Raw genomic sequence first — 24655 nt, 5'->3', positions numbered from 1 at the left:
CTCATTCACATGCATCCCCACAGAAAACCCTACAAAACCCGATTATTATTCTGAGAGGCAGACAAAGAGGGCTGCAGCAGAATTAATAGCCTTTGACATTTTCAACTTCCTTCCCAGAATCCAGTTTGATTGGTGGGGAGGTTTTGTGTGGGTGATGATAAGAATGCCGGAAGGCAGGCTGACATTACAAGTCCCCAGACAGCTGAGTTCATTAGTAATGTCTGGCGAGATAGGTCTTAACCTGAGTCCTCTTCTCTTAAAGTCCCCATTATTTCCCTCTCTGGGGCAGAAGAGTACAAATTCCACCGCATTTATCACCTAAACATTTGGCAAAGAGGGCCAAGTTTGATGAATCAAGCATGTTTTTCGTTCGCTATGCATCAGGCTGGTTATTCCTCCAGGCTGTCTGAACTCTGAAAATCATCTTGTCCCTGCGGATGTTGTATGTGACTTAGTATTTCATCACAGTCTGGTCTGCGGAATGATCACGACTGATCAGTAGTGATGTATGAGGAAGATGCGCAGGCAAGATGACTTGTTTTACTCCCATCTCCTGATAAATACCAGCTGCAGAGGAAAACAAAAACTGTACATCTGTTAAGGAGTTGTTTCAAGCATTTCTAATGTCACTAGAAAGCTTGTGGGAAAAAGTTTGACTGTGGAGTATTTTTGGCTGATTCCACGTTTTACACACAATATATTTAGATGTGACTACTTTTAGGCCAACAAAAGCATCTAAGCAGCTAGGGGTGTAAGAAAATATCGATATCACATATATTGTGATACTGTATTGATTCTTAAAAACACTATAGATTTTTAATTATCCTCTTAAAAATCCTGGATACTATTCAATATTTCGGAGGTTGTACCAGGCTTATTTTTAAAGCTTGGGTGAAGATACTGATGTCATACAATACTAGAAAACCTAAAGAATCCATTGGTACCAACCAGGTCATACTAGCTTGTCGCGAAGAGGCTAAATATCGCTCCAAATGTATGCTAAAGTTTGTCGAGGAATAACTGTGCATGGCCATTTTCAAAGGGGTTCCTTGACCTCTAACCTCTAGATTTGTGAATGAAAATGGCATCTATGGGTACCCACGAGTCTCCCCTTTACAGACATGCCCATTTTATGATAATCACATGCAGTTTGGGACAAAAACCATGCCGTTTCTGCATGCAGTATAAAAGTGTTATTTTTTGCCTATTCTAAAAATGGTACTTTTGATGTGTGATCATATTTTTCAGTGCACTTAGGAAATTGAACTCAATGACCTCAGTATTTCCAAAATTCTGACTTTGGCCCTGCACGTAAAGGTTGTTGATGGAAACCCTCACATTGTATTTTGTCAAAACTTAAAAGAGATTGCTTTTTATTTTACTGGAAACAACTTTTTGTCTACCTGCTTGCAGACCTCCCAGCATGCTTCACTGTTTGCAGTCCGTCAACCTGCTTTTCTCATCTCTGTACTGCTGTCATGCAAACCTCACTAATTCACATTACCTCGCCAAGTTTGTCTCTCGTCTCCTCCAGACTTCTCACACCCTTCCCTCTCGTCTCTGCCAGTCAGCCATTTATAAACACTCCCCCTGCTCTGCCGCCGAACGCAGCCCGAGACAAATCCTGCTACATATAAACAGGAAAGTCAGTGAATAGAGCTGACCTCCCTCCATTTACATGCCAACCAGCATGCGGTCTGTCAGTCAAGAGCTGCTGGTACATAAAGACCCCTCATATGCATGTGATGTTTATAGTTCTATATTCCTGTGTTTCATCTTAACATGTCCTGGCGTTTTTTTTTTTCCTTCCGAGTATTTTCTCCCACTGCATTTGTGAGGCGAGCAGCGTGTGAGAATGACTGTGGGAGAGTGTAATCGCTCTTGACAGAGGAATATCTGTCACCAGGGAATAACAGCTCTGTGGTCAGATTCACTGTGAGAGGAAAGTTCTCTGTATTAGATGGAAGGATTTGCTCGGGAGTTTGGAGTTTCCACCGAAGACGCTGACATTGAGGGTACACATGCATCAGTTTGATTTAATTCCTGGCATCTTTTTCAGTGCCAAACACTGCGGCCAAACAAAGATTCAGAATTTTGATCAGAATTTCCACACTGAAGACACAACAACGATGCACGGAGTCTTCAATTTCAGACATTATTTTGAATTCAAAACGCCGAATTTCCAATCATTCCCACAACGTAATAATTTTCCAATAGGAATGTGCGGCGGCGCTAATGCGAAGGGCGGATCCCCTTAATGGTGCACATAAATCTGAGGTAATGTTCACCATGAAGGGTGTGTGCAGACAAATCATCATATCCACAAAATACAATCGTTTGACGGGCTGTTTGCTTATTTTTAATTTTCATGTGATTAGTCATTTCTGTGGTGGCAAGGAAATGGATTATTATTATTTGGGCCAAATATTTAATGTTCCCATTATTTGAGTGAGCGCATAAACAAATGCGTCATCAGCAATTCATTGCGCGTACAATAACACAGGGGCTGTTTCCCACAGCGGGGCCAGGCCTGGCAGCGAGGCTCGCCGCTGCCTCGGAGCTGCTGGGAGGGAGCCAGCTCCGGGTTCGGACCACCACAGCACTGAAACACACATACACACATACACACAGACCACCGCTGCAGAGTCACACTCTGCCTTGCAATACACATTCACACAGCAATGCATACACACCACCGCTTTGCATCATGGGCACAGGTTGTTGTTACCATCAGTACATGTTAGGGGTGGGAAAAATAATCGATTCACTTATGTATCGCGATTTTTTTTACGATCTTGAAATAGATTTTTTAATGCCAGAATCTATATATTTGCTTCATTTGAGTCTATGCGGAGGTAGAAGGAAGTTATCGCTTTTATTGTTGTAGTCAGAGTAATGCAACGTCATATTCGTTCTGTATCCTTCAACCAAAACAAACAGTAGCCGGCCGGCCATAGCGAGCAGAAACCGGCAGATACGGGTCTGCGTGGATATGACCTGCCAACATTTAGTCCATTTGAATCGAAAATCTGGTGCGGTTTGTTTGGGCAGTTGTGACGCAGGTAAACGACAGGTTAACCTGAGTGGAAGAGGACTGACTTGGACTTCTGCAGAAGTCTGATGTTTGCTTGACATCTGGGCCGAAGAGAACAAACAGAATATGCTAAATAAAGTCCACAAAAATAGTGACGTTTATAAAGTCGTTTGAGATAAACTGGAGGTGAAGTGATTTGTGCGCACAGCAGATCAGTGCCAAGTCTTGACAGCAATATATCAATAAGTCTGCGTTTCCCTGCATAGAAGTGGCAGCTCTCGAGATGAAAAAGATAATTTGTGCACTGAAACCGAACCAGACTACATAGAAAACGACCCAAAAGTATAAATTTCACTCTGATTTGGACTAGCCAAATGGACCATAGCTTATGAAAGCACCCTTAAACTTTCAAATGTACCTTTTTATAGCTAAAACTACACCTATTAAGTGAGGCATTAGGCATGGGGACAAGCCTACTTAACTGAGATTTATGGGCCATTTAATACTTTATTACCTTATTAATCTCCAACAATGACCAGTAGGACTCACAACAACAACGGTAAAGCTTATCTCCTCCGGCACATTTATCTGGCAGAGCTTACCTCACACCTCCTGTACTCTACAGCCCATTACATTTTCACAATAACATCCACAAGAATGCAATAAAGAGCTAATTTACTGCACAAGAGTGACCAAAAAGTGATTACAAAAATAGAAACACCTGTATGATGTAATGTTCTACAATATACAGTATACATCTGTTGCTTTGCTGAGATTACCACTTCAGATGTGTCAGTTCTGGGGTATTTTTTGTGGCTGTGGCTTTGTGGTGGTGGTGTTGCATTGGTCTGCATTACATGTACATGAGTTTGTAATATCTGATCCGCCTCATATTCGTGGTCAGTCGACCTTAAGTGAGCCTGGGTCGAAGTTGTCACTAAATTCGGGGCTAACAGGTACCAAGCAAGACACAGGTACTTGGCTTAGGTCTTGAGGAGTTGTAGCATTTATTCACAAACAAATAAACTGTACACACACTGCACTGCTACGTTCACAGCTATAACGTTACTGCTAATGTCATACTCACCGTCACTCTCTCTTTCTCTCGCTCTCTCTCTCTCTCTCTTTCGACCACACAATCGCTAACGTTAAGCATACAACCTACGCACTGAGTTATTCCTTAACAATATGCAATACACTGGCAGAAAACCTGGTAATGTTTGTGGAACTGTAACAGTGCGTTGGCGAAGGCTCGCAGTATGGGACTTTTTTATTTGTTAAACCTTTATTATGCAGTCTCATTCTCAAGAGACCTGATGAAACTTGGTGGCCACAGGGTAACTTGGGCCATGGTTAATGTCGAACCCTGAGTGCTAATTAGTACAGTAATTGTCAGCATGCTAAAACACTAAACTAAGATGGTAAACACTATACCTGCTAAATGCTGACATTTAGTTCAAAACACAGTTGTGCTAACATGGTTGTAGACTTATTTATTTATGTATAATGGCTTGAGAACAAGGTTTCTTTATAGCCTTTGTGTAATCCAGATAAGATTTGGAACATCTTGTAAATCAAATGGACAAGGAGTTTTTCCTTTGAAACTCTGTGCGTAATGTGGACAGTGAGATCTGAAAGCCAGACATTTAGTTCAGTGGTTTTCTAAGTCACTGGTATTGATGAATGACCTGCCGTTAGATTGGTGGTTTCACACTATGAGAAACATGTTTCCACTTGTGCTGTAGGTCGTTGCCACCAGTTAAAACTAATTGCATCATTCTGTCTTTGAGCTCTTCATTGACAGACCAGAAGGTCACGACCACAATACTCAGTCGTGGTCATCATTACCACTCCGGGGAGTCATACAGAGGATGGTGATGTCACCTTGTGGGGCCTCCTTCACATTCCTGGATCGACCACAACCTCCAGCGCAGTAAAATGACATACGACTGCACTCTGAATGCACGCAAATGTCGCCGGCTACATTTACACACTCGGCATAAACCTGACATAGGACTCGGTCTGTGTTGACATGGTACACATCTGTTTTTAAGCATTTTGTGGCACAAATGTGGCCTCTTAATAACATCAATTTTATGTGGTTTCCTATTTATTTTCTCAATAAGGAGAAGCTCACAATCATGCCATATCTTTAAATTATATGTCAAAATATTATAATAAGAATCATACTGGGTGCACGTCTGATCTGAGTTAGTAAAAAGACGCATGAAATCAGATGTTTCGCCATTTAGACAACCTAATTTCTAGAGTTAACCACTTGGAATGTGACATTTCCTTCTCTGGACCACAAGTTAAAAATCTGAAAGTTTGGGCCTGCGTAAATAAACCCTATTTAAGACAACAAATCAAATATCAGATGCGAGTCACACAAATGTAGGGGGAAAAAAGAGAATTGAGTCGGCAGTGCAGCCATAGCGGAGCCATTGTATCCTGTATCATCAAGATTAACAGCTCCACTGTAGTCTGGATGCGGCCTCTGGGACCGGGGGAGTGTGTTGTGAAGTTATTGTAGTATCTCGATGCATTTCGTGGGAGCGTTTCCAGAGGAGACCCCGCTGATCACTTCTTCATTCTTATGCTCTGACATGCTGCGCTCACATAGAGGGAAATCTGTAACATGAGTGAAACATATCAACCGCGGGGAATACTGAGCGGTGCCACAGCGCTGGTCATCCGGTGTAGAGTCTAAATCAAGAGTGTGAATGGGACACGTCAACAGAGGCTGCTGGGATTCTCCTTCAACTGGCAATGAAGCGGTGTGGCAACACTTAATAATAAGATGTACGCTTGTTAACATGATTCTAGCAAAGGTGTGGTTCATCTCAGCAGCTCTTTAATCCTCAGACAACGAGGCATCAAACGGATGTGTACTGTGTGTGTGTGCACTTTCAGTATTCATGTGGTTGTTTCTGTGTGTCTGGTTTGGGAAGTGGTTAGGGAGAAATACACGTGTTCTGATTTGATCTGAGATATTTCCTTTAGGTGGGTTGCTATTTACAGAACGACTGTAATGACTCAGAGTGCAAATGCCAGCGAGCATGCCGATACCCATCTCTAGCGCCTGGCTCGCGGCCAAGTCTGAGCGTTTGACTGTGTGCACAGACGTGCAGCGTGACCTCCAAATAACTGTAGTACTATCTGGATTACAAGGCATTAAGGAGGAGAAACACAATAAGAGTTTTTGCAGCTTTTATTCATTTGTTTGTTTAGTATTTTTTTGCAGTGTGCAATGCTTAGATGAATGATGGGTATATGCTAGACCATGAGGACATGAATCAGCCGTGCACACGGGACAAGTAGTACAATTAAAGCTGGGTAGATCTGCTGATGGCTCATTTTCAGACTTGAGTGAATAGTTCAACATTATTTGCTCTTTTGATGAGAGTAATGCCGGATACACACTACACGAGAATCAAGCCAATTTTGGGCCCGATTTTCCCTCTCCTGACGATCGTCAGCAAAACACAGATTTTTTGATGGTTCTAAAGATTATCTTTCCAGATATTCCTGTGGTGTGAGGCATGTTAATAGCGTTTTAACATCCCCTGATCGGCTCAGAAGTTCATCCTGGCTGCTCCGATTTCAAATCGTAAATATTAAACATGTTCAATATTTACGATCGGATATCCTGTTGTGTGTGGGGAACCTTGAGGACAGCCGATGACGCAGTCACGTGGGAAAGAACGATAGCTAATAGAGAACCAAGCTGACTGAAGAAGGAGGGACAACAACTGCTGTCATGGCGGCCGTGGCTAATGCATGAGCTAATGCAAAACGCGAAACAACATAGTAGTAAGATGGAGCTCAGAAATGGAGGACCAACTTGTTGATGTGAGTGGTATCAATCTTCTCATCTAACTCTCAGCAGGAAAGTGATTAAGCATATTTCCTAAAATGTCAAACTATTCCTTTAATGTGCAGCCAAACCAAAAATAGATTTTGTCCGACTCCTCTCGGGGCAACAATATGCTGCCGCAGCACTTTTCCGTGCACAGAAGGAGCTTTTAGATCCATTCGTACCTGCTGCTTGAAACCAGCATCCAACTACCCAACTGCGCTCACACAGTGACACACACACATCGTACACAAACACACACACACACACCTTACGCTACGCTCATCAATCATCCTTTTTCCACAGGAGTGTCCTCCAGGATTGAGACTTAATGTCTGTTATGAAATGTGGACCATGTGTTGTAAACCAATATTAGTTTACAGTCCCTGGGCCTTTCAGCCTAGTTTGGTCCTGGGCCTAAGTACTTCTCAAAATCAAATCCATTTATAATGCAGTGGTGCATGAACATTTGCTTTCCCTTAAAGGCCCAAGCTGGAATCGAAACGGCATCATTAAAATCACTCTGCCGGCTTTGTTATAGCGTACGTCATTGTGCTGAAGACATTCTTTGACTGACTGACTGACCCAGACTTTGCTTTTAACGTGCATTTTGGAGCTATTTACAAAAACAGGAATATATATATATATATATATATATATATATATATATATATATATATATATATATATATATATATATATATATATATATATAAAAGTCACCACTGGAAGCTGAAAGTTGCAGAGAGCTCATTTCCTTCCCACCGTAAAATCATCCATCATAAAATGTTTTCTCATTTCTTCGACTCAAAATAAAACCCATACCGAGGCTTTAATGCAGAAAATATTCAGATGAAGATGCAATGTCTTTTTCTCACCCCTCCCTTCATCTTTTAGATTTTTCTCAACCGCAGTGGAGGGACCGATGCTTCCTTCCCTCAAATCAAAATCCTGAAATTGTGACCGTGATGAGGGAGAAGGTGTGGGAGGCATGAGGTTCTCCGCTGGGTGTGAAGTTGTGGTCGACAGGGCTGACAGGAGGGAGAATTTTCCCTCAAATTTGCATAATTTAGCTGAATGTATGCATTGTTAACACATGCTGTAGCAGCTGTCTTTTTGTATAACAAGCTTTTTTTAGGTAGGGATGAAGGGTTAGAGGCCTCTACCTCCCCTACGGTACAATTATTCCCTTAAATTAGGGATGTCGATACCAGAATTTGAGTAGTCGATACCAGTGAATTTCCACGATTCCTGATACCTAATTCGATACCACGGTAAAAAACAAAACTAAAACAATAAATCCCATATGCTTCACCATCCACTCCTTTATTACTGTTGGCATACTGGTTCTGTTAGGAAGTTAAAGAGGTCATAATTCCCTCTCTATTATATATTTTATATTGCTAAGAAAGCATTTATTTATTCAAGTTTCTCACCACTTGTAGCGGGTTCAGTTTTAAAGCTAGAGTGAAGATACTAGTATCATATGAAACTACAAAACCTAATGAATTCATTGGTCCCATGTCATACTAGCTTGTCAGGGAAGAAGCTAAGTAACGCTCCAAACTTGAGCTATATTTTGGCGAGGAAAAACTGTCATGGCCATTTTCAAAGGGGTCCCTTGACCTCTGACCTCCAGATATGTGAATGTAAATGGGTTCTATGGGTACCAACGAGTCTCCCCTTTACAGACATGCCCATTTTATGATAATCATATGCAGTTTGGGGCAAGTCACAGTCAAGTCAGCACACTGACACACTGACAGCTGTTGGCATCGACTTGGTACCGAAGCATCGGTTCTCGTAACATCCCTACTCTACATATATGTTTACATGAGACATAACAGTGATCAAAGTGTAAGAAAGAAGGCAGGAAATAAGAGAAGAGGCACAAAGAGAGAATTTGATAGAAATCAGACTGATGCATCATAAATGTGAAAGCCTGCCAGCGGTCTTTTTATCACATGTACATGTGCAATCTCTACAATCACGCGAACGGGTGTTGTCATGTTTTTGGATTCAGGTATGATTATGCAACAATAAGTGTTTGCACGTACTGTGTGTTTGTGAGCGTTTCTACCCCACTTGGAGGACATGTTGGTATCCACCCTGTTGGGTTTCCCTGCTTAGACCCCTCCCTGACGCCGCACCCAGGAGAGAAGACGAGAGAGAGCAAAGGAGGGTCCCTGCCTGACGGCACCAGGGAATGACTCCCTCCAAATGCTATGCAGGGTGACATCTGCAAACCATAACAACCCCTTAAAACCCCCCGAAAATGTGATACAAAGAACAGGGCCACGGCCTTTTCCTGCTCACATAATGAGGCCACGGGATAAGCATCTTCACGGAGAGGAGGAGGAAGAGAAGAGGAGAAACGAGAGGCTCCTTGAAGTTCACCCCGAGTGTCAGCTTTGTTTTACGCAGATGAATTAATAGGATGTCACTTTTTTGCTAAACATTTATATTACACCTCAGTGCGTGTAATTACAACGCATGACATACACCGTAAGCATCTTCATGTTGAGCGATTCAGTATGTTGGTACTGAATGATCCCAACTGTCACCTTTTAACCGGGATGTTATTTATCAAAATGATTTCAAACTGTTGCTCTTCTGCACTCCACTTAAACAAATACAGGCTATTATTACCCTCAAGTCTTTGATACGATCTATCCAAATGAGTGGTGAGCTCGGAGGAAGTTCACTCTGCTGCCTGATGGCATGGCTTCTACAATCCCGCTGCCCCCCCCTCCCTCATTTGTTCCCATTGTGTGGGTGCGTCGAGTCATGGCAGATTTGGGGCCGGGGCAGTCTTTAAATAGAGGCTGGCTCCTTCAAGGATCAACTCCATCAGACGCCAAAGCAGCCTGAGGACGTACTGGTTCACAGCCACAACATCTGAACATGGAGACCAGTTTATCCCAGTTGTCTGTTTCAGGGCTCAAGATGAAGGACGTCCTGTCGTCCCGGGGCTGAAAAAAATATGATCGGGGAGGTTGAAAATGAACAGCGATGAAAATGACAGCACGTTTTGTGTAGCGCATCATTATTATTAAACCTCCTTGACAAGATAAACACACACTGTCAGTGTCCAATCCGTCCCACACGTTCACACCAAGCCCCCAGGATCCCAACTTTCATAGTGGCCAAACGGCGATACTGCAACTTCTGTGTCAGTCACATGATGCCATTGGGCCCAAAAATACTTTTTCCCATAGACTTGCATTGGGAAAGAGACGTCTGTAACTCAGCGGATAATATTTTTGGAGGTGAATCAACTTCCCAGTACAAACACCTAAATAGCCCTTATTTAAAAAAATAACTTTTTAAAGTTGTAAAACGCACTAATAGCCAAATCTAGAGTTATTTCCCTTCCTCCTTTCATGTGAATGAGACCGAGACCGAGGCTGGAGCGCTAAGCCACGACGACGGCTTGACGTTGGGAACCCGTGACCGAGTCATGTGACCGAGCGGACGCTATTGCGCATGTTCCATGTGCCCAAGATCCGGGTGTTTTTCCAGACGGAAGTCGAACCATTTAGGCTTTGTGCGCCACTGAGCAACTTTCATAGGAATGAACGGGGCCCCGCCTCCAACGCTGTATCCGGTTCTCTTTATACATCCATGGTTCACACACTAACACACACCGCACAAACCGCCGGCTTCTAACCTCACGACAGCCGCAGCGGCAACGGGGAATTATTCCCAAGTCAATGAGGTAAACTTTCTAGTATTAACGTTACCAGTTAGCGAACGTTAGACTGTTTGATGTTAACGGTAACGTTACAGTTAACGCTCGCTAACGAGTCAGCAGCCGACGTTTGCATTTACAGCGAATGAGATATCGATGACGTTACGTTAATTATGAGGAGTCAAAAAAACTTAAGAACGCACCAGCTAGCAGGGCCGGTTCTAGCTTTTTGGGGGACCCATATGCAAAATTTTGTTTTTGACCAAATGCTACTTTTTACACATTCAAAATATTTTAATTTAATGTAGATGCATTGTTAACCTGAAAATGAAGTGTTACCCAACGATTTTAAATTTGGGACGGTCCACCTTCATTTCGGGACGGTTCTGGGAGGATGCTGAAAAAAGTTAGTTGAGAGTTCTGGTCTGTTTGCTGTAAAACAACTGATAAAATCTAGTGGACCTTGTTTCGTCTGACATTAAATGTTATCTAAATACCTGGATATCTACAATTATTTGTATCGAGAAATTTTAGAGGTGTGTCGAATAGTCCCAATAGCTGCTGGGACATTTGGTATCAACTTGCACAAAGTGCATTAAAGTTGATAAAAGATCTAGAATATCTGATATTAAAGGGGAAAAAGAGCCTGCAGACGTCAAATCTGTGCAAACCAACCCTGCATATCACGGCTTATAACAGCATACCAGCCGTCATCCCCCGTCAAAGACTAAGTGATATTCAATCAGACTGAACTTGGATAAAGTTTGCTCATATGACCCAGAGAGGGAGTCGACCAGATGTCTTATCTCTGTTGAGGATCGGTGTCAGAGATGCCAGCACGCTCCACCAAAGCCCCCTGGCGAGTCCCGATGCAACCCTACCTCGATGGCCGACTTACAGACAGCTGAGGAGAAGCTCCGCTGCTCAGACTGCACCTTGGCTTCCTCTCTCATTTCCTCATCCGTTGCCATTTTTGTTGAACACATGTAATTGCGGTGTACTTTTCCCTTTTCCCTCTCTGGCGAACAGGGAAAGCCCTGTGGATTCATAGGCATTGAACCCTAATTGGGCTAATGGCGGTGGTGTATCTAAATTACCTCCCTCCATCCGTGAGGGTTGCTGTGTTTATGTCTGCTGCCGCGGGTAAACCCCCAGCCGGTCCTGTCATTTATCGGGGCACTTGTTTGTTGTAGAATGCAGCTCGACTGCAGATCTTTATCACCGTGGCCAACTGACCTGTCTGGATCAGGCAGACAGTTAAACAAGAGCACTTTTTTTTTAAAGGCTGCATTTTGTAACCACTGTTTAACCGGAAAGGTCTCTGAAAAGTTATGTTTTGCAAGGTTTGACGTAGCCTTTTAACATTGTTTAGACTGTGGATGTTATATAATATTGCAAAACACAACCTGGAACAGTCTTTAACCCTCTGAGACCCGCGGGATTGTGGGCTATTCTGCTGTCTTTCAGCGGCTGTAGCAGATTCGGTTTTAAAGCTAGAGTGAACACAGTGTACGGATATCATATGAAACTAAGAAACTTAAGGAAACCATTGGTAACAACCATGCCATACTAGCTTGTTGAGAAGGAGGCTAAATAATGCTCCCAAGTTAGGCTATGGTTTGGCGAGGAAAAACTGTCATGTTCATTTTCAAAGGGGTCCCTTCCACAGGGTGGATACGAATATGTCCTCGTAGTGGGGTAGAAACGCTCACAAACACACAGTACGTGCAAACACTTATTGTTTCATAATCATACCTGAATCCAAAAACATGACAACACCCGTTCGTGTGATTGCAGAGATTGCACATGTTCATATGTGATAAAGAGACCGCTGGCAGGCTTTCACATTTATGAAGCATCTGTCTGATTTCCATCAAATTCTCTGTCTTTGTGTGTCTCTTCTCTTCTTTTCTGCCTTCTTTCTTTACTTTGTTCACTGTTATGTCTCATGTAAACTAGGGCAGTCAAAGTTAACGTGATAACGCGTTCACCAAATTTGTACTGGGCTCAGTTTTAAAGCTCGAGAGAGGATACTGGTATCATATAAAACTAGAAAAACCTAATGAATCCATTGGTATCAACCTACAGCATGGCTTTTTCCATGGTGTTCCTCAAGGTCTTGTTGATTTAATGGTGTATTTTGGAGGGATTATTGATCATTTTATCAATTCTTGAGTGGTACAAAATGGTTAAATTTAGCACCAAATCTGTGTAACAAATGGTGTCAACCCAAAAATTGCTGCAACAACTTATGAGACATAATAAAGGATGGGAAACATAAAAATCAAGACATTTTTGCCCAAACCGCCACTTCTTTTTAGCACTATCTGTGTTCCCAGATCACAGCGAGCAAGTACAGTGCTCTTATTAGCGACATAAACAATGGACAAAACTATGAGAATAAGATAAAAAATTGTAATAAACCGGAATTTCCCTTTAAAATGAACTTCCATGCTTCTTTGTCTTGAGGCACATTTTAACACCTGGCAAGAAAGACTGCAGTTTATGTGATGTATTATTTCTTTTATGCAGAGCTGCTTTCCCCGAGAGTGATTAGATCATATTTGTTAAAGTGAAAGCCAAATGACAAAGACGAACTAAATGCCAAGATCTTTGTGAAAAACATGCAGTCATGGTACAGTACTTATCCGCTCTGACATCCACTGTACGCTTCATGACATGTTATTGTTCCTTTCCACGTCGAATTAAGAAGAAAAAACAGGGAAAGATCAAAAGTGTGTCTATCAGACTCGTAGTTCCCATCGAACAGAAGTCATGTTTATGAACCAGCACTCAGAATACTAACCCAAATAACACTCCCGACCCCGCAAGAATGAAAACAAAACTAAGAGAAGGAATCTCCGCAGGGTTCCTCGTCAGCCATCGTTTTCTTCCCTCAGGAAACAACCACCACCTTTCCCTCATAACTTCACTGTTGCATGTAGCCGACTGCTGCCAGTGAGGACGAATAGTTGCACTGACAGATGGGATGTGTAGGCCCGCATCAGCAGGCCCTTGTTAGGCTGCAAAGTCACATCCTCCTGCAGTGCTCGGCAGTGACCTGAGGTGACCCCTGGCTGCCCTTCCTCTCCACAGGATCCATGTGAACACACTCTGCCTCCATGAATCCTGCTGTTGACACCAAGAGTGGTGTTGAGGGAAATCCTTCCTAATAGAGCTCCGAGTTCCAGCAGATTAAGAGGAGAAGAAAACGTGTTTTTGTTTAATTTTGTCTCAGTTGCGTTCAGTGCTTTTTTCTCACCAGCACTTCCTCTGTTGATGCTACTTTGGGAAGACAAAGAAAACACACAAGGGCTAGCGTCCCTTTTCCTGCCCTTGTCCTGTCTCTTTAGTGAGTGTTTAACTGTCTGCCCTCAACAATATAGATTCAACGCGACAGTGAAAGCCTCATGGATAATGCATGAGATTTTGCTCTGCAAATCACTACAGCAGTGAGAGAGTGAAAGCAGATATTTCAGCAAGTCATCACAACCTGATAAAGTGGAGAAGATATGATGTAAGACAACAGGAGATAAGATGAGAGGATAGGAGAGAGAAGGAGAGGAGATGAAACAAGACAAAAGGACAGGAGACGAGATGAGACAAGACTATATGAGAGGAGATGAAACGAGACGAAAGGGTGGAAGAAAGGGTGGAAGAAGAGAGGAGACAAGACGAGGAAACAAGAGGATAGGAGAGAGGAGAATAGCATGTCTGTAAAGGGGAGACTCGTGGTTACCCAAAGAACCCGTTTTCATTCACATATCTGGAGGTCAGAGGTCAAGGGACCCCTTTGAAAATGACCATGCCAGTAAGTAAGTAAGTTTCAAGACAAGCTCTAGTTTCATATGATAGGAAACAAAACTGCATGAGAGACAAGACAGGACTGCAGAAAAGGAGACGAGAGGAGACAAAATGAAACGTGACGAGATGAGAAGAGAGGAGACGAAAGGGAAGAAGAGAAGAAGAGACAAGTTAAACAAATGGAGACAAGACTAGAAAACTGAAGAGGATACGAGACGAGACTCAAGGAGATAAGACTAGATGAGAGGAAAGAAAAGGATACGAGATGAGACAAAAGGAGACAAGACTAGATGAGAGGAAAGAAAAGGAGCACAGAAGTGTGTGAAAAGTCATTTTCATCCTCTTCCTTGCTTCGTGCCTTGCCTTCTTTTAGTCATCCCCCCCTCATTTCCTCGCTCCCCAGCGCCCGGCCTGGACCAGGTCGAGGAGTCCTGGAGCGAAGGTCTGCCTCAGAACCTGCGAGGTCGGCAGGAAAAGGTGATTGAAACCATGTGAGATGAAGCAAGCTCTGGAATCAGCTTTCCATATGAGCTAACCCCCGAAACCTTAGCTGACAAAAATCTGGAGAGGATGAAGAGGTCCCAGTGCCCCGCCCAAGCATAAATACAGACGCAAACAGGGAAGGAAACATAATAACTCTATACTGTACATACACTGCTGGAGTCAATTTGCTTGTATACTGAACGCAGGTGCCAACACACAAACTATATACACAGAGACATGACACAAATGATAAAAGAAATCTGATCCAAGTGACATTACAAACAGACTCTGGTATCAATTTTACACCCTTGTGTGCTGTCGCGACAACACGCCCTTCCCTTGGTACCTGGGTTTCCACAACATTACAGACGTCAGATGCTATATTTGCAGCCACTGGCAGCAGTGACACATGATGTCGAGTGTTAGGAATGTGATGAACGCGTTTCCATGAGATTCCCAACGAACTGAAACGCCGCAAGATTTCTCTAAGCCCCGTGTCATCGTTACCTTAGCAGGGAAATCCATCCATTACACATGCGTGTGCCACAGTGAGATTCACGGAGGTTGAAAAAATGTCTCACGCGCTGCCCAAACTCCTTTTGTTTATTTGTTTTGGGCGTAACTCTGAAACCATGGTGCCGGGCCACACATCGCTTCAGTTTCAAATGGCAAGTCAGACATACCAGTCCTGTCTGTAGAGCTGTCTAACAGTATCTCCCTCCTCTTTCTCTCTGCTCTTATTGTTTCTGAGTCTGTTGCTTTTTTCCACACACACACACACACACACACACACACACACACACACACACACACACACACACACACACACACACACACCTACATATACAAACACACACACTGACAGATGAGAACCGGCTTTTCTGAAGCTGGCGAAGCAACACGGCAGCTCAGCTAATCACACTCAGGCACCGTTCTCTGTGAACTCAACTGTTCCAGTGGCGTGGCCAAACTCTCATCTCCATCGCCGCCGCCGCCACCTCCTTCTTTCTTCTACCGCGTCTTGGAAAATAATTAAAAACGCCCTGCAATCGATACCAACAGTTGAGGCGAAGCACGGAGTAATGGTATCATCTCCAGCAAGTTAGCTGAGCCTTTCAAGTTTTTCTCTGGGTGGCCCGTACTTATCAATTACAGTTCTCATCTCGCACAATATTTAGAGTTTAGATAGTTACTTGAAACATGTAATCAATTACTCATGAATTATTCATCATTGAAAAATTAAATATGTTACTTATTACTCAGCAGGGCAAGTACTTTTTTGATCACTTGGGGACAGCGCAACAAGCTTTAAGCACATCATTGACATATTATCACTAGGGCTGTCAATGGATTAAAATATTGAATCATGATTAATCGCAAATTAATCGCACATTTTTTATCTGTTCAATGTACCTTAAAGGGAGATTTGTCAAGTATTTAATACTCTTATCAACATGAGATACAGTATATTGTCTCGATATCATGATATAAGACTAAATATCGTCTTAGATTTTGGATAATGTAATATTGTAATATGTCATTAGTGTTGTCTTTTCCTGGTTTATAAAGGCTGCATTACAGTAAAGTGATGTCATTTTCTGAACTTTTGTAGCTGTTCTGTTATTTGCCTTTTACACTTAGTCATTATATCCACATCACTGATGATTATTTATCAAAAATCTCAACCAATAGTCAACCCTACGATATCGTCGCCGTATCGATATCGAGGTATTTGGTAAAAATATTGTGATATTTGATTTTCTTTATATCGTTCAGCCCTAACACCTAGTCATTTCCATTGTAATATAAACATTTTGATTAGTGTAGGATTAACAAATACAGAAAAAGACTAAAGACAATCTTGCGAATGGATCACACCAAGAGCAACGCTAAATCGGGCCATAGGCATGAAGTGGGAGGGCCAATGGCCCCTTCCTCACTTCCTACCCCTTTACCTCCGACACCCTTGCTTGGACCACACCCGTCTTGGAACTCGGCCTTCATTTTGATGATTATCCTATCTCCAGCTGCTGTGGCTAGATAACATGAACATCCGGGTCCCAAATCAAACAATTTAACCTCGACATTGTCATATTGTTTGATTTTCAAGTGTCACATTTCTAGCTCTTCAAGTGCGTTTGTTTGACCCTCATTGTCAAGTCTGCCTTCTCTAACAGAACAAAGTTGTCAGAAACCAAACCACTTCCAACAGATACTGGAGTGGCGTCTGATCACTGCGGTCTACCGCCATGTAGCCAGCCCAGGTTACACAGATCATATCTGTGGTGCGGTGGTTAATCCACCAGGTTATCCCCCTTCTCTCATCCTCAACCAGAGGATTAGTTCAAGATGGTTTGCATCAATTTAGGCTCTTTTAAAGTGGTCGGCCCTCGGTTAACCGCGACACAACATGTGGTGCAGTCCCCCTTCAACACAGGGAAGCCAAGGACCGCAGGGCTGTGGCTGTGTGTTCCTGGGAGGAAGAGGAGGAAAGAAAACGCTGACACATTGGCTGATGTTTCACAGAGGGTGTTTATATGGTGATTTTCTGCATCGAGGTCAAAGTGAGCAAACAGTGTGATGCGCTTATACAGAACAAGTTTCTATTTTTAAGGATGAGGTATTCCTTTAAAGATGCTGACAAAGGGCCACATATAAATATACACTTACGTCCCCTTAATGATGCTTTTTATGTAAGAAACTCCTGCTGATACTGTGAAGGGTACAATATTTTTCACATACAGAGTATAATGAGCACTCTGCAGTCGCCGTGGGACATACTGTGTCATGTAATGGGTTCAGTAGAAAGTCAGTGATTTCAGTCTTGGCATGAACCGAGGGCATACGGGAATGTGTCCGTCTGCGTGTTCATGTATTCCTGTGGGTATTTCTTGTGTGTCAGCGCGGAGGTGGGGCCGCTCTAAGGTCGGAGAGGAAGTCAGCGCGAACTCGCTGCTAAGAAGGAAAAGTCTCCCTATCAGAGGAAAACAAGCGTGATTGGAAGTCAGCAATTACAGTGTTGGAGATAACGAAAACGGGAGAGATAAGAGTGCCACGATTTAGCTCAATAGGCAAATCCCCCGTAGGCTTCTGTGAATGCAGCTCCACACGCACAGCACACGCAGACTACATAAACAGAAACAAGTCCTGTCTATTAACATTCTTTCACTCTGAGAGGGATCACGCTGGATTAACATATTCCCTAATTAGCATGCCTTATTCAGCAGGAACTCTTGTTAAAGGGGACCTATTATGCTTTTGTGCTTTTTCCCTTTCCTTTAGTGTGCTATATAGTTTTTTGTGCATGTAAAAGGTCTGCAACGTTACAAAGCCCAAAGTCCACGCCAAAGGGAGTTACTCTCCCCCACAGAAACACTGCTCCTAAACTGCCTGAAACACCTTGAATCAAGTACTGCATTTTCTTCCGTAACGTGGTGATGTCACAAAGTAACAGAAATATAATATAGGAGTAGAACAGACGTATCAAATCAACGTAGCAGGATGGTCAGAGCAGCAGCCACTTTTATGTGTACCGTTGCGACCGTTTCTCCTGCCATCGTTGTAACGGCCTGACTTCCACAAAAACTAAACCGACTTGCGGCAAGTCCTGGACTCACTGAAGTGGTTTTGCAGTAACGACGACTAAACGAGCAGTGAGGTAGAAACGTTTAGTTTCTACTCCACTGCTCGTGGAAGGGCAGTGGAGTAGAAAATGTCAGGCACATAGAAAATGTAACTGAGTTCAATTTAACAACTTAATGCTTCATTCACACAGTCTTGTGACAGCGTAGGAAAGAAAGACATCAACAACATCAACAAAGACAAAAAATAAGACAAGAGACAAGGATGCATACATTTTATGCACCATTACAATCACCCCAAACAATATATTCAAGACCCTTCAACGTACATTTGATCTGGGTTTAGGCCCCATATTTGATTTTAGTATTGACTGGTGCACAAGAGAGTGCTTCAGTCTTAACCTATTAAATCATTCAATCATCAATAAACACTTTGTATTTGCTGTTCGGGACATGGTTGAGTAGATTTTCATTTGGTGGAGCAGTTTTGACTTTGAAGTGGTGGACAGACACTTGCACCATGTAATATCACAATATTGTAGAACGCTCATAATTACAGCAGTAAAGAACAAAAGAAAAATGTGTCTACTCACCCCAAAAGACCTAAGGCGGCGGATGAAATAAATTCTTTGTACTGTCCTTTTGACAGATTCAATGTGGTCTTTCCAGGATAGCAGATGGTCCATCGTGACAACAATAGGAACTTTATGAGAGTCAGATGGTGAATCAAATGCAATTTCTTCCATTTTCTTTGTGTTAATCACAAGAGCATATTATCACTCTCAACCACTTTGTTTCCGCCATGTTGGTGCGCTCAGGGTTGCCAGAGTTACTTTACAGCGATATCAGAGCTGTATCATTAGAATACTTAAGTACGTATTGATTTGGTGTGTCTGTACGACAATTGTCAATATAGAACATTGGTTGTAATGGCAGATAACAAGGTTTTGTTCACCTTCTGGACTATTTTTGATATCAAAATGTCTGCTTGCATTGTGGTGAAAGCAGGGGCTACCTCTGGGTTTGAGAAGTGAAGCCAGTGCTGAAGTACCTTAAACTTGCATTCTCTCTAACAGCCAGCAGGGGGCGACTCCTCTGGTTGCTAAAAGAAATCTGATTGTATAGAAGTCTGTGAGAAAATGAGCCTACTTCTCACTTGATTTATTTCCTCAGTAAACATTGTAAACATGAGTTTATGGTCTCAATCGCTAGTTTCAAGTCTTCTTTAATACAGCATGATGTTCATTTAGTAAATTATGGTCCCATTTAGAGTCAGATAGACCATAAAGCAGGGTATGCTTTAGGGCAGGGCTACCTTGTGATTGACAGGTCGCTACCACGGCGTTGTCCGGTCTGGGAGTTGTCCGTGTTTTCATCTTAGAACTTTAAGCCTTTTCCACAGTGTGTTTTCATTTCATGAAAGTTAATTGTAACATTTTTGGTCGCCTAAAAAATTTCTTAATCAGCGTTCAGTTGTACTTAGCTCCGCCCTCTCGTGTCACTTCCGGTTGCAAAAAAACAAAATGACGACGGCCAAAATGACGGTCTGGGTGTTGTCTGTGTTTTCGTCTTAGAACTTTAACCCTTTCACAGTGTGTTTTAAGTTCATGAAAGTTAATTATAACCTTTTTGGTTGCCTGTCGTACTTCACTCCACTCTCCTGTGTCACTTCCGGATGCAAAAAAACAAGATGGCTCTTGCATAGGTGTTGTGTTTGTCTAAATTTTTAGAAATTATATGAACCGAAGTGGCAACAGCGTCTTCTTTACCGCGGCGCTGCAGGTGATGGCATGAATAGAAGTTACTGGTGATACTATGTGTCATGGACACAGTATTGTAGAAAAACCTGTATTCAGTTAATATAGATTATCTAATATAAATTCTCAGCTGTGAAATAAGTTTATAGAATACATTAAATTACGATTATTTCAAACAAAATATAGTATAATGTGGGCTCCAGGCATGAAAACCTCACCATTATGATGCTGTAGTGGGTCAGAAAGTAAAGTGAAATGCCATTTTCTCCATAATTGTGTTTGCTGTACAAATACAGACATACTCAGGAAGGGCTGTTTATGGGTGTTTCAATAACTCCACCGTGAGATCTGATTTTAATCTTGAAGCTTGTTTTAAACGTCTCCTCAATTGTTTAAACATTATTTTTGATATTAATCGACTCTTAACATAATATTGTTAAGCCTGACGAAACTACCTCACCTATTGTGCAACACTGTTGGTTTTGAAAAGGTGCCATAGTGAGTTCTCCAAATATTTAGGCTTGTGTATTAAATTATTTGTATTACATTGTCCATTATTCAATAAGACATTTCTGTGAACAGTTATGCTAAAAGCAAAAGTGAGTGTGTGCATCTGGTGTGTACTGAATATAATCTTTAGCTGTGTTTCTATGAGCGTGAACATACTTTGTGTATCTGTGTCACAAAAACAAGAGTTTCTGTTGGCGTCTTGCCTCAGCTCGCTGCCAGAATAACCACACTCTTAATCTCTCACTCTTCTTCTTCTTCTTCTCTTCTTTCTTTTTCTTTTTGTCTCTCTGCCTCGAATGCCAGCCCCTTCATCAAACACAAGTATGTCTCCGAGCTCTATGTAAAAGAAGACGCTTCAACAGCTCACAAACAAACGGGAGTCGTTGGCCCCAAACTCACCACGTCGCTTCTTTACTAATCCGTGCTTTTATTGTCTCTCGTCATATTTACGTCTTCGCGCGAGGTCAAGCTCGGGGTGAAGGTTCTGATCGTTATTTTATATGACGCGCTCTGTTCTTGCGTTTTGGCCAGCAATTGCGCAAGTGAGGAACGCAGACAAGCTTTGAAACAGTTTGCCATTTTCCTCCGAGCAATGACAAGTAAAGCATAATTCAAAACACAATAAATCAATGCGGATTTCAATGGGATTACGATAAGAGGAAAAAAAATAACTACTAAAAGCTTGATTCTCAGGCTCAGTGAGTTATGGACTGTCTGCTTTCACCAAGAGCCGCGGTCTTGATCCTGAATCTGTATAAATAATCATCGGGGAAAATTAGGACTACTTGAGTATATAAAGTATCGGTCAAGGCTGTGAGCACCATATGTTCTCAAGCGACGCTGGATAGCGACGGTGTTACGACCCGAGTCAGAATGTAAAGAAGTGTTCTTTTGACATGACGCAGCTGCAACAGATTCACAAAACAGACAAACACCTGTTAATATCTTCCACGAGCCAGCGGAGGCTTTTCATTGCACACAAATAGCAATAAAGGGATTCACGGCCTCGCAAAATCATGACGCATGTCAAGCTGACCTCTGAATATCTGAAACATGATTGGGCCATAATTTCTTTACAGCCAGCCGAGGCTGTTACTGTGTTCAGGCACCTTCTGCTGCATTCCTGCAGATCCATGTGGGCTTTGATAGGCTGCCATCACTGTGATGGATTTGAGTCCGCACTCTATTGTGGTAAAACACGCTGAGAGTATGTGGTGCTGTGAGGTACACCTCTCACAAAATTATTTTAGTGGAGGAATCTGTAAAAATCATAACAAATTTAGATCAGAGATGTTTAAAACTTGTGTTCCCAGCTGAGGTTTCTTTTACCATCTCATCTCTGCCTTTATATCTGTGAGGAACAGATAGGTGGTATTTTCTTTTTAGTTTATAAGGGACATGTAATGTTTTATACTTCTGGTGAATATAATCCAATCAATCTTATATCCATATATTTATTTTGTATAAACAGTTCCTTTTGTTAACACCTTATTTTGAAAACCGGACAGTCACACGTGTCTACTTCCTCTAACTTCTCCAAGTCCGTCTCTAGCTCTCCCGTCAGCTCCGTTCTCTTTATACATCCATGGTCAGCTCCATCGGGGCCGTTTGAATGCATTTAACATGAATGTCAGTATATGGGTGCTCTACAATTGTAGCATCGGCCCATTTGACCACGGAGATGAGAGTGACGGCCGGCTTGACCGCACGTTACCTCGATACAATAACGTTTCTTGTCCATGACAGAGTTAGCCTTGCAGCTTAAGCCGTGATGTTTAGCTCTGCTTTTCCTGTCAATGTGTTAAACCCAAAGTGTTTCCATACTTTACTGGATATGTAGTGTTTACCACTTTGGATTTAAAATGTGAGGGTGCAGATCGTATCCACGCTGACCCTCCGCTGTTTCCTATTTGTTTGTTTTGGTTGACGAATACAGAACGGATATGACGTCACGTTACTCAGACTACAACAATAAAAGCATGGGAACATTTCCTCACTGTGACATCCCTAGTGAGCAAAGGGTTATATGAGGGCCAACAAGCAGCGATCAGAAGCTCCGATCTTTCCAAACACTGCAAAACAAAACAAACACATCATAGCAGCAAACTAGTTTTTAATAATTTATGTACAAACATCAATAAACAGCAACTAAGAGCGACAAGTTTCCGCTTCAAAACAACTGTCATAAGTGCCGTAAAATTTCATACATAAATAAAGCAAATTGTAGAGAGTGAATGTTTGATGTGAAGATCTTATCTACTGTGTTCAGTTAATAATACAGTATGTTCAATACAACTACAAATCCCACAGTAAAAGTAAAACTATGTCTGGGACATGCAAGAAATCTTCATTTCCTCCTGCTTGCTCTGTTCCTCAACCTCATTCGTGGGTCCTATATGATCACCCTATATCTGACTCTTTCTCTGCATGATTACATAAACAGACAACGGTATAAACACCCCAACACACAGGAAATACGGGGCATCCGTCTGACGACTAATCACCCTTAATTGTGTGCTAATAGTGAAAGCAATGCATGTGGAGGGAAAGGAGGAGCACAGCGGGAGGGGGGAAAACGAAAACAAACAACGGCAATAGGAAGGGGAAAAGGGCAATTTCCACCGAAAAAATATTAATGCAATCAAGGCAAATTAGTAGGTTTGGGATAACATTCCTGTGGCGCGGTGTGTTTATTTTACAAGCAAGTAATGGAAAGTAGGTATAGTAGAGAGAAGGCTGGGGCATAGCAAGACTCACCTACCCGGCTGCATGAAGGCTTGCACTGTAAATGCCACTATAACTTCACCCTTTTCTGTTTATTGGAGCTAAGCTGTAGATTATTAATAATACATAGGGCTCTCAATCTATTAAAATATTTAATCGCATGATTGTCCATAGTTAATTTTTTATATGTTCAAAATGCACCTTAAAGGGGGATTCGTATTGTATTTAATACTCTTTTCAACATGGGAGTTGACAAATATTCTGCTTTATTAGGGCTGTCAAAGTTAAGACGATCAGTCTTAAAGTTAGAGTGAAGATACTGGTATCATATGAAACTAAATCTAATGAATGCATTGGTACCAACCATGTCATACTAGCTTGTCGTGGAGGAGGTTAAATAAACGCTCCAAACTTACGGTAAATTATGTCGAGGAAAAACTGTTATGGCCATTTTCAAAGGGGTCCCTTGACCTCTGACCTCAAGATATGTGAATGTAAATGGGTTCTCTGGGTACCCACGAGTCTCCCCTTTACAGACATGCCCACTTTATTATAATCACATACAGTTTGGGGCAAGTCATAGTCAAGACAGCACACTGACAGCTGTTGTTGCCTGTTGGGCTGCAGTTTGCCATGTTATGATTTGAGCATATTTGTTATGCTAAATGCAGTACCTGTGAGGGTTTCTGGACAATATCTGTCATTGTTTTGTGTTGTTAATTGATTTCCAATAATAAATATATACATACATTTGCATAAAGCAGCATATTTACTCACTCCCATGTTGATAAGAGTATTAAATACTTGACAAATCTCCCTCTAAGGTACATTATGAACAGATAAAAACTGTGCTATTAATTTGAAATTAAATATTTTAACTGATTGACAGTCCTAGTTTTCAATAACACATGCATAAAATGAAGTTGTGAATTATCAAATGTGTATCTCTTCAAAATGGCTCGTTTACCTATTCAAGATAATATAAGTTGATGCGGAAATGGGGTCTAAAAATGGTCATGAACGTTCTTTTACTCCCAAATTCGCTCTATGGAAACGCTGCTGTAGAGGATGGTGATTTAGCTGGGGGAGCTGCAATGATGGACTCTGAGCACATCCTGTTTTGTTTGTGCGTGTGTGCACATGCATAACTTTCTGTGCGAGCTGTATCAGTACAGTATGGTTGACGGTGTGAATGGTGTGTGTGTGGGTGTGGGC

Source organism: Sebastes fasciatus, chromosome 20 (assembly GCF_043250625.1).
Source record: "Sebastes fasciatus isolate fSebFas1 chromosome 20, fSebFas1.pri, whole genome shotgun sequence".
Classification (NCBI taxonomy): domain Eukaryota; kingdom Metazoa; phylum Chordata; class Actinopteri; order Perciformes; family Sebastidae; genus Sebastes; species Sebastes fasciatus.
Note: the sequence above shows the minus strand (reverse complement) of the source record.